Raw genomic sequence first — 10,873 nt, 5'->3', positions numbered from 1 at the left:
ATTATTGGCAACAATTGGGTAGTAAAATAACCTGTGCTACCATTGAAATCACTGTATCACAATGAGTTTCATTGACACAAGTTGGTAGCACAGGCTATTTTAGTCCAAACAGCCAAAAATCACACACACATGTGCACTACGCCTTTCGTTACTACAGCGAGTTGATCACTTCTTGCAATTTCATGTGATGAGGGGCGGATCCAGACTTATGGAAAGGGGGGTCAAATGAACTCTGAGACACTACATTGTCTGGTTTGGTAAGGTGAGACCAGAATAATAAAATAAAATAAATCACAGCTAGCTGAAAATAGCTGCCCACCCCACCAACTACGTACACGTATTTATCACTGATAAAGTACATAAAAATCCTTACATACCTGTAGCTCTGCTCTAATACTGTGACCGCTTTATTAGAGTGACTGCGCATGCTCTATTAGAGTATCTGGATCTTGGTAAACTAAAAAAATTTGGAGGGTCAAGAGCCCCTTTGCCCTCCTGAATGCATACACAGTGAAAAATAGCTGTTATACACTGGTATACTAGGGTGAGTATAGCACTGTTATACTCAAATTATACACACCTATGTATAGCACCAGTATACAATGATGTATAACAATGTTATACATAGGCTGTGTTATACACAGTGCAGTATAACAGTGTTATTTACAGGTTGTGTTATACACAGTACAGTATAACAGTGTTATAATATACAGGTTGTGTTATACACAGTACAGTATAACAGTGTTATTATTATAGCTATATACACATGTCAGGTTGTAATAATATTATGTAATTAGATGTACAATTAAATTGTATACTTATTAATAATATCAGCTACATGTTAGTTAGTCAGTTCATTCTTTTTTACCTATATTTCTGTAGTAAAGAAAGATACTGAGACAAAGACAGAATATCAATTTTCAACCACAACAGACCACACATTCACCTCCAAGTACTGTGGGCTGTATTTGGAAAATGCTGCATTTAAATGTTTCAGTTAAATGTCATGCAGTTATCTGAACTCCTTGGTGCATGAAGGTATTAAAGTTCATAATTTTAAAACTATGCAAAATCACTAGTACTAGTCTTATGAAAGTATTTAACACTTTAGAGCATGTGCATGAATCTTTAGATGCTAGATACTTTAATAGAACTCTCATCTCTAATAGAATCATATCATGAATAATTGACCTAGATTCTGCTGTGGAATTACTCCAACATCATGCTCAATCTATCAATGGGCATGCATGTTTCTTATAGAGTCTTGTTGATTCACTCATCTCATCAACTAAGACATTATTATTATATTGACATATTGAAGGCTATCATGAGTATCATCTATACCTTGCACCATGCAGGCAATAATACATGCATGTCATGTTAGCCACTAAAAAGATCGTATAATTATATACAACATAATTGTATATAATAACATGCATATATACACACAATAATAATGCACCATTAATATTATATATATATATATATATATATACATGTATGTTATGTGGTAAATAAAGAAACTAGAGTTACTATGTCTAAATCAAACTGAATGCATGCATAAGTTACTTTTCAAGCTGGGCAATGTGTACGTTGTATATAGCATCAATGTCAATCACGCATGTTATGGCAACTCTGGTATATCTCTTTGCAATTGTAGCAGAGCTTGTCTAGCAGTCACCCTTTTATAGTAGCAAGCCAGTCGGCACTGTTCTGATAAGTTTAACACACTCCTCTGGCATGATTTGTCTGTTATACTACCACTTTCACAGACTTGATATAACACTCCTCCAACTGAATAGATATCACTGTAAGTAGACTGCCTATAGATTCCATCAACTACCTCGGGTGCAACTTGAGGAAATTTTTTGTGATATTGCAGTCTATCTTGACTCGTCAAATGAAGCATTTTTCCACATTTGCATCCAGTAGCCTTTCCAAAGTCAATTAGTAAAATCTGATACTTGCCACAAGTAGCCAATGTGCATTGGTCAGACTTTATAGAAGGACCTAATAAAATGTTTGTGGTGGTAATATCATTATGTAAAATTTCAGCCTCTGTATGCAAATACTCAACTGCATCCAGAAGTTGTGCAATAGCACTTATCCAGTCAAGGTTTTGCAGTTTACAAACACGTTTATCCAGCTCACGCCGTACAGTTAAAGATAATGGTTAGGCTTCTAAAAATCCATGAAATTAGAGAACAATTCTATATGGCTGTGTTTTGCTGCACAATCCAAAAAAGTAAGGAAGAAAAGGGTGACACAATGCTGCTGTCATTTCAGCTTCATGTTGTACATCCTCCTTAAGAGCATGGATGTGTAAATACTTGACTGCAACATGCATGGTGCGGTAGACCATTAACCTAACAATTCCAAAACTTCCCCTGCCAAGGTAGCACTCTTTTTGCTCCCCATGCAAAGTAGGATGAATTAACAAAGCAGGATCAATTTCACAGAGTGCTTTGGCTTCACTATGGTTACTTACAATACGTTGGACATGAGGTCGACTCATTAACAATGCTTCTTTTCTCCGCTCAGTTTCCCATCTCCACCTTTCCCAAAATGTTCGAGCCATACACTTTAGGGTCGTCAGTCGCTTTTCTTGGCTTTTAAGCTGGGCACTGGTTTCTTCTACCGTCTTCCTCAGCTGTTTGCACTGTTGTTTTACGAGTTTTCGACTTTGACGCTGTTTTCTCCGTCTTGAATTACGCATGGCCTTTTTCTCCTCCATCGTGTTCTTCCTGAATTTTCCTCTTCCACTTGTCACCTGGATCATTGTTTTGTAAGCTGGTGCTTTACTACTCACCGGCATAGCTATACTTGTATTGAGTAGCTGCAGAGTATTTATTAGGGTTCCACCGATACAGAAAAATAACTACCGATCCGATACCGATACCTAGAAGCAAATTTTCACCGATACAGATTCCGATACCGATAATTGCTATACAATTTACAATCATCTCAAGCTGGCTATGTGTGACTGTTCTAGTAGAATATATTATTGTGCAGTGACTGTTCTATTAGAGTATTTCGATCTTTTTCATGCAAACATAGTAAGTAGCAGTTGCTTGATGTTTAGCAAAGCAATTCCTGCACCTTTTATGCTAGAATAATACTCAACACTATTTCCAACTTGTTATACCTCATGTTTTGCTAGCATAGGATTTATGATGACAGTTATGGTTATGACGATTGGCGCGAGTGGCTATTAATCGGTATCGGAATACCTGAATAACCGATACCGATCGATACGAAAAGCCCAATATCGGCTCCGATACGATACCGATCCGATTATCGGTATAACACTAGTATTTATATACATGGAATTACAAAAGGTTACTTACAACAAGGAGCAGAACTGATGTATAGTATAGCTACATGGAAATGACGAAAGCAGCCCTTCCAAAATGGCTTCTGTTGTTAATTATGGCTTCTGTACGACTAATTTGCACGTGCCGAGCCACGTTTCAGATGCTTTGGTGAAGTTTTAGATGAAGTGTACCATAGGACATGAAATGTACAGCAGCAACACTTCACAACAGATTGTGAAATACACCATCGACGTCTTGTAAAAAAAGTTTTGATGTGATTGTAACACGGAATAGTTTCCGTACATAAAGCGGATCGCGGTTGCGCGAATTTAGCTGGTTACCTCATGTTTGTAGATTAGTGAGGATTATCGCTCTGATTAAGTACTATAAAGTTACTAATCTAGCCCAATAATTGTTAGGTAAGGGTTATGTAAAGTTTATTTCGTGTTAGGTGAGTTTTCGTAAGCCTCTCAGTTTTTGAACACTTGGGGCCTTATGACTTTCACTATACCATGCCGTTTTGTTTGTAACTAGCTTTGGTGGTTGTTTTAGATGTATTATTCATTTCAGGGTGATATTTCAAATACCAACTGTGTAGCTACTGGGTGAAACACTCAAGTGGCATCTGGCCCGTGAAAAAGATTCTCCAAGGAAAATGAAATGTAAGGTTGGGGTGGTAGACTGGGGCATTATTCCCAGAATATGAACAGCCTTAATTAGTCCTTGTGTATAACTTTGAAGTTCTTGTATGATAGGTTTAATGGCTGCCCACCACATTTTTTTTTGTTTTATTTTAAAGAGCCGGCCCCAATAATGGCACGCCCATCCACTGCATTGTAAACTCTATGCTACGATGTTCTATAAAATGGGTTTGCCTATACGTACACCTACAGAGCCAGAAAAGGAATCTACAGAACAAAGAATAGAGTGAAGAAAGTCTACTAGGGTATGAACAGTGGACACCCTGGATTCGGCAAGATGTTTTATAAGGCTTCAGTATTATTATTATTAATGCTTCTTCCAAAAAGTATATCTTTTAGTGGCTATCTGCCAATATGTTTAATACCATTGGGAAAGTAATGCGGATGGATGCTAGTTCTTGTTGCCACTATGTGTCATCTTTTGGTGGCTACTAGCCAAGATGTTTCATCTTTTGTAGAGGAACATGATGTAATTGTATTGCTGTGTGCTAGTTCTTGCTGCCAAGATGTGTCATCTTTCTGTGGCTACCTGCCAAGATGTTTCATCTTATGGTAGGGGAACGTTATAATTATAGTTGTTGTACTTTGTGCTAGTTCTTGCTGCCAAGATGTTTCATCTTTCGGTGGCTACCTGCCAAGATGTTTCATCTTATGGTAGGGGAACATTATAATTATAGTTGTTGTACTTTGTGTTAGTTCTTGCTGCCAAGATGTGTCATCTTTCGGTGGCTACCTGCCAAGATGTTTCATCTTATGGTAGGGGAACATTATAATTATAGTTGTTGTACTTTGTGTTAGTTCTTGCTGCCAAGATGTGTCATCTTTCGGTGGCTACCTGCCAAGATGTTTCATCTTATGGTAGGGGAACGTTATAATTATTGTAGTTGTATTTTGTGCTAGCTCTTGCTGCCAAGATGTTTCATCTTTCGATGGCTACCTGCCAAGATGTTTCATCTTATGGTAGGGGTACGGTAAAATTATTGTAGTTGTATTTTGTGCTGGTTCTTGCTGCCAAGATGTTTCATCTTTCGGTGGCTACCTGCCAAGATGTTTCATCTTTCGGTGGCTACCTGCCAAGATGTTTCATCTTATGGTAGGGGAACATTATAATTAATCTTGTATCATGCATGTGTATACGCTCACGAGCAAATCATGCCACACTTCTGAAAACAGCCGACGGTGATCCTTGGCTGTCTTAGCCTATCAATAGCAATCCAGTAGACTTCAAAACGTGACTATCAACTAGAGGATGCGTGACAGTCGTCTTTTCTAACAAGAAAAACTTTGCAGTATTATGTAACAAACCCACAATAGTGTGCAAAGGATCTGAAACAGGACCTCTGTGGGCGTGCACATTTCAGGGTAAGCGCATCGTACTGTAAAACGCATGATAGAAGTGGTAGCACATTAGAATTGTACTCGGAAGTGCCTTTTATAGCCTCAAACCAGATAAATCTGGCTGAAGCGGTGAAAGGGTTTATTACGTAACTAATATTTAGCTAGGAAGCGATATTGTTAACTGCATGAGCACCTGCATAAATATCAGAAGTATATAGTGTAGTGTCAAAATGTGAGAATTCGAACCATGTACACATAGATAGTAGCATGCCCTTCTGTATAGACATACTAGAAATTATATTCGCTCGATAGTTCTATTTAATGCCCACTGTAAATGTGTTGCACAGTCATCTAAGTTGAAAAAATTATCATTTAGCTAAACTGCTAAACTATTCTTGTAAGCACTGTTTGTATAACATACTGCACTTAATACCTCTTGTAAGTCGCTTCCAATAATGATAGTTGCTTCTGGTTTCATATTCCCTTCCATTTCATTTGGGTTTCATCACTACCCCTTTAACACAAGCTAACTTGTAGTGGCTGGCTGAATTTATTAGAGTATTTAATGTAGGGATGTTTGTGTAGGTGAGATAACTAGGTTGTTTTAGAATACGCAGTGCATCCCAGTTGCATGACTCTTGCTCTCATGTTTATACTATCATGCACCCTACAGAAAGTTACTTTTTGCAATGTAAGGATTATGAAATCAGCATGAGGTAATGCCAGAGGAGCTAGGACATGGCATGATACTTAGTATAGAAATCGTTTCATGTGTTCAGCTTCATATTGAGCTCCAGCAATTTTACGATGGACTTAATTACTAATAGAGCATTATCTAGAATAAATTATGATCGTATTCAGGTACCTGTGTTATTGTTCGCTGTATTGTTAGTCACTAGTAGTACTGTAAATGTAATAGACTTTGGCATCTAAAATGATGCAAGTAGCTGGTACATTATAGTTTTCATCCATGTTGGAATACAATATGTAAAATCATACATGTAATGACATTATGTCCTACCCCCTGAAGTAATGCAGCCATGTCAATAATGGTCCTATAATTATTTATCCAATGCAACTGGCAGTCAGTACAGCTGTCATCCATTTTTTACAACACCATATATACTCAACAAAAAATGAATCTACTACATGTGCTTTAGATGTTTAGTCTTACTGCTGAAACGTATAGCTAATAATCCTTTTCCTTATTAAAATTGTGTAACTTATATTGAATGATATTTGAGTACATTTGTTCCGGGCTGCTTGTTCATGAATTGGTTATCCAGTGGTCTCTATTGATCCTGCAGCAGCATTATTTCCACTGTCAAAGTGTTACACCCACCACTAAAAAGAAATAGTGCATAAATACTCAGTTCCTTGTAATATGTTTGACTAACGTCTACATACACTGTAGCGTTTTATGTTGTTTTAACTGTTATGCATTAATTTTATGCGACTGCAGCATGAAAAAACAAATGATAAAGAAGATAGCTTGGTTTAAGATGATGACACTTTGAGGCCAACATATGTTTCCATGGCACTCACAAGGTATCATTGTATATAATATTTGATAGTAGGATTCATTGCTTTTGGCAATTGGAAATTGTTTCATTGGTTCACGGTGTTGGAAATGACTTTGCCCCATGGCATTTATATTCATAACTTTAAAACAAATTCAAGACAATACTCAGTACAGTTAAAACGACACCCAGAACAACCTGAATAACTTTACTGTGGAAAAGCATACTCACCAATTTTTACAGTAACTATGAATTACACTCCTCATAGTAACTCTGCCAAGGATGAATCATGGTAGTCAAATAGCAAGTGGGCAGGCTTTAATTAGGACACGATTTAATTAGGACGAGCACAGAGCTATACTTCAATTAAACTAAATGTTTCTTCACCACACACAATTGCTACAAAACTACTAGTCCTACTCAACTGAGTAACCGCACAAATTTAGTGTTATACAAAGTACAATGAAACCTCGTTAATAGGGCCACCTCTGGGACCAAACGTTGGCTTTAAAAATGAATTGGCCTTATTAATGAGGTCATAAAGTACTACTTAGCAATATTTGGGACCTACTAGGCAGCCACTATAATGAAGTATTCTTATTAAAGAGGTGGCCACTAATTGAGGTTTCAGGAGTTGCAACTTATTTCTATTGAAAATTTATATGTGGCAAAGGATAACTAGCAAAGTAAGCTTGTAATTATTTGCATATAGGCAGGTAGAACAAAGATTTCTGTATGAAATCTACCTTAAAATTATCTACTTATGATGGATACATTCCTTAGCTTAGACATCCACGGCTGTACTTTTTAAAACAAGTTCAAGTGTCCTCTTAACTCCCGCTACTTTGTACAAAATAACTCCAATAAATTTGTGTAGTTACTTACTTATATCATGTGAGTATAACAGAAAGAACTAGCAGTTTTGAACCTATTGTGTACCTGGTTTGTAACTGTATACTTTGTCATGTGTAGTGAGCATGGTAAATTGGGTAGTCAACGTAGTTACGCTAATTGTGGTAGTGAGACTAGTGACTTTGCATATTATTAGTTTCAGCTACTTTCTAATAACTTGCCATGATGAAACTCTTTCACCTTGTGATGAGTTGGGCCATAATTACAAGGCTGCGTGTATGGTATGTTGGGTTGGGCTTGCCCGCTCAGCAACATAATATAGACTGGGAGTTGGTTTCCAGTAGACAGTTTAATTATGATCAATTCCTGTACCAATGCAATGAATGCATACAATTGCCAAAGAGATGAATTCAACTGCCAAACCTTAATCTATAGTACATGTGCATTTATCTCTCACTAACTATTTGTAGACCTTGACTGCCTTTTAAGAAGCACTGGATGAACGCTGGGAGAAATGAAACAAAGACAGAAAATGTATCTAAGAGTGAAATAATTTAGTGCCTCCACACTACAACCTCCAACTTAAGTAAAGGAATTAGAAGTGTGACTCTTACAGGAATTTAAAAACACCATTCACTCCACAGTAATGTAATATATATGTACTTCAGATTTCCAACAGATATTTGTGTAAGTTTAGCTTCAATCTACATACTTGTATAAAGTGCACCTTGCGCATATAACCTATATATACAGTAAGTCACTTTCCAACAAATTTCACATCTGAACCATTATGGTTCCAGCACAAATGGAAGGGTGTTGTATATAGCAAGACAAAGGACTTTATGCTATAGAAATAATTAGTGTTTTGGACATCCTGTTTTGAATTGACCACAAAACCCAAAGAAGCCATTCATGATTTTCAAATGATTGTCTGCTCACTGGTTGATCTAATTTAAAGTCTCTTGATATTTTCAATGATAAGTCCAAATAATTAAATGCAGCTAATGTGTCTTTATTAATGTGTTTATTGAATGGCATTTATTAGTTAAGATAGGTGCAGTATAAAACTATATGCACATTTCCAAAATCATACAGTATTATGCAAGTATGAATAATTAAAGAATTGAAATAAGTGGTACAATTATGCATTTAAAACATTATGATATTGGTCTATGTATTGTACAATTTGCCAATAACCAAGGAGATGCTATTATACCATAGTCTTGACCAAAATTAAATTAGCATTTTCTCTGAAATAGCACATCTGCATAGTAAACGACTTACTGGGATGTAGGAAAAAACTGTGTTTGTAATTGTAAGAGACGACACTAAATACAATGGAAAAGGGAAATGATAGGGTCTAGTGTGGTCTGTGAACCAACAAATGCCTGTGTGCATTTAACAACTGGCTGTATGTGATCGGATCTGCGAAAACCTGACATATTCGTACATTTTCGAATTCCTATTTATTAAATATTTATAGTCTACCAAGCCAAGTGTATCCTCTGGTAAAGTTTCAGCTTCATATGCCAATAGTTACAGCCCTACAAAGTGGTGACAACAGAAAAAATCGATTTGTACAGCAAGTATAGGGAAAATTAATTACAGGCACTTACTAAAACAGTTGTAACTTACGAATGGACTGACGTACAGAGGTGAAATTTTCACCATTGTGTTTTCCATGAATAGGGGAATTTATCACTGGGTAAGTTTGTCCTTTTATTACCTTTCTTCACTGCATACAAATGTGATATGCGTGCAGAAAAATCGATTGCTTTGATGTGATGCAAAAAAAATTGCGAATACTTAGGTCTACTACAACGAAACAGAGTTTCCAACTTTTCTTGAGTAGGCGAATAAGGTGGTATCCAGGTTTGTTTTATAGTACCTTCCTTCCCTAAGATAGGCATTCAAAAAGTTTACATAACTTTTTTCAAATAATATGGAAATATTTTACCAATTGTATTCACTGCTTTATACTATAAATTTAGGCTTGCACAATTGTGTCGGGTTTTTGCAGATCCAGTCACATTTACATGTATTTTGGCAGGTATACTGAAGTAAAATTCACTGAAGTGTAATCATGGTAAATGTATCTTTTCTGCTTGTATGCATCTAGCAACCACATATTTTTTTGCTAATACAGCTAAGTGAAATCCACCAAAGCTGTCTCATGGAGATTGCTGGTAAGTATACCTTTGCATAAATGGCTTATATTTTGACATGCAGATGTGGCGAAATGAAATGATCACTGAAATGATCATAGGTAAGTTTGTCTTTACAGTCTGTTCATTCCTGTCCAGTGTTCTTTTTGACAGATATTTAAATTTGTACTATTAGTGGTATTCCAGGTAAGAGTACCCTTGCAGGCAATGTGTGTTTATTTATGACTAATGTTTTTGGCAGGTATAATGAAGAATAATTATACGCCACTCAGTGACATTAGGAAGACAAACACATATCTTTGGTGGCACTACATGGCAGGAATCATAGGGTTCATATCTTCTGGAATCTACAAATAGTGGAAACTAGTGGTAAGAGTACCCTTGCAGGCATTGTGTGCATTTATGACTACTAATATTTTTGGTAGGTATAATGAACTGTAACAGTACCAATGTAAATGTAATAGTTATAATAACATAGCTATACAGCACACATTATGTAGTCAGCAACTATAATTAATTTTCTTCATGACGTAACATCCAAGAGGGGCATGTGGGAGGTGGCACACAACTCAAGTTACTTTACTAGCAAATGTAACGGGTTACCTAAGTAATATAGTTACTGTAACGAATCTAATATTACGTAATATTATTACTAAAAGTAACGAAGTTACTAATCTCGTTAGTAAACCACTGAGTAACGTCTAGCCACAACGAAGTAATGAAGCCTACTAAGTGAGGCTTATTCACCAGCTACTTACTTATATCAAGACTTGCACATTGTCCAACAACGCAATCGTGTCACGTGATAAGGTGGTAGTTTCACACGTGACAGCTTAAGGCTATGGACACAAAGTAATATAATATGTAATATTATTACAGTTACTTTATTTTATGGGTAATATGTAACTGTAACTAAATAGTTCAGCTGCAAGTAATATGTAATATGTAACTAGTTACTTTTAAAAAGTAACTTGCCCAACACT

At 36.3% G+C, this 10,873-nt stretch overlaps 1 long non-coding RNA gene across 1 annotated transcript; it reads left to right on the top strand.

The window, feature by feature from the left end:
- Positions 1-3,637: 3,637 nt before the first annotated feature.
- Positions 3,638-8,518, top strand: LOC136244704 (uncharacterized). The gene is made up of 4 exons (XR_010695532.1): positions 3,638-3,733; positions 3,885-3,976; positions 6,816-6,901; positions 8,196-8,518. It is a non-coding gene; the product is annotated as an uncharacterized lncRNA (long non-coding RNA).
- The last annotated feature ends 2,355 nt before the right edge of the window (positions 8,519-10,873 follow it).

Source organism: Dysidea avara, chromosome 14 (assembly GCF_963678975.1).
Source record: "Dysidea avara chromosome 14, odDysAvar1.4, whole genome shotgun sequence".
NCBI classification, from domain to species: Eukaryota; Metazoa; Porifera; class Demospongiae; order Dictyoceratida; family Dysideidae; genus Dysidea; species Dysidea avara.
The sequence above is the reverse complement of the archived record's forward strand: the minus strand, read 5'-3'. Positions and strand labels throughout refer to the sequence as shown.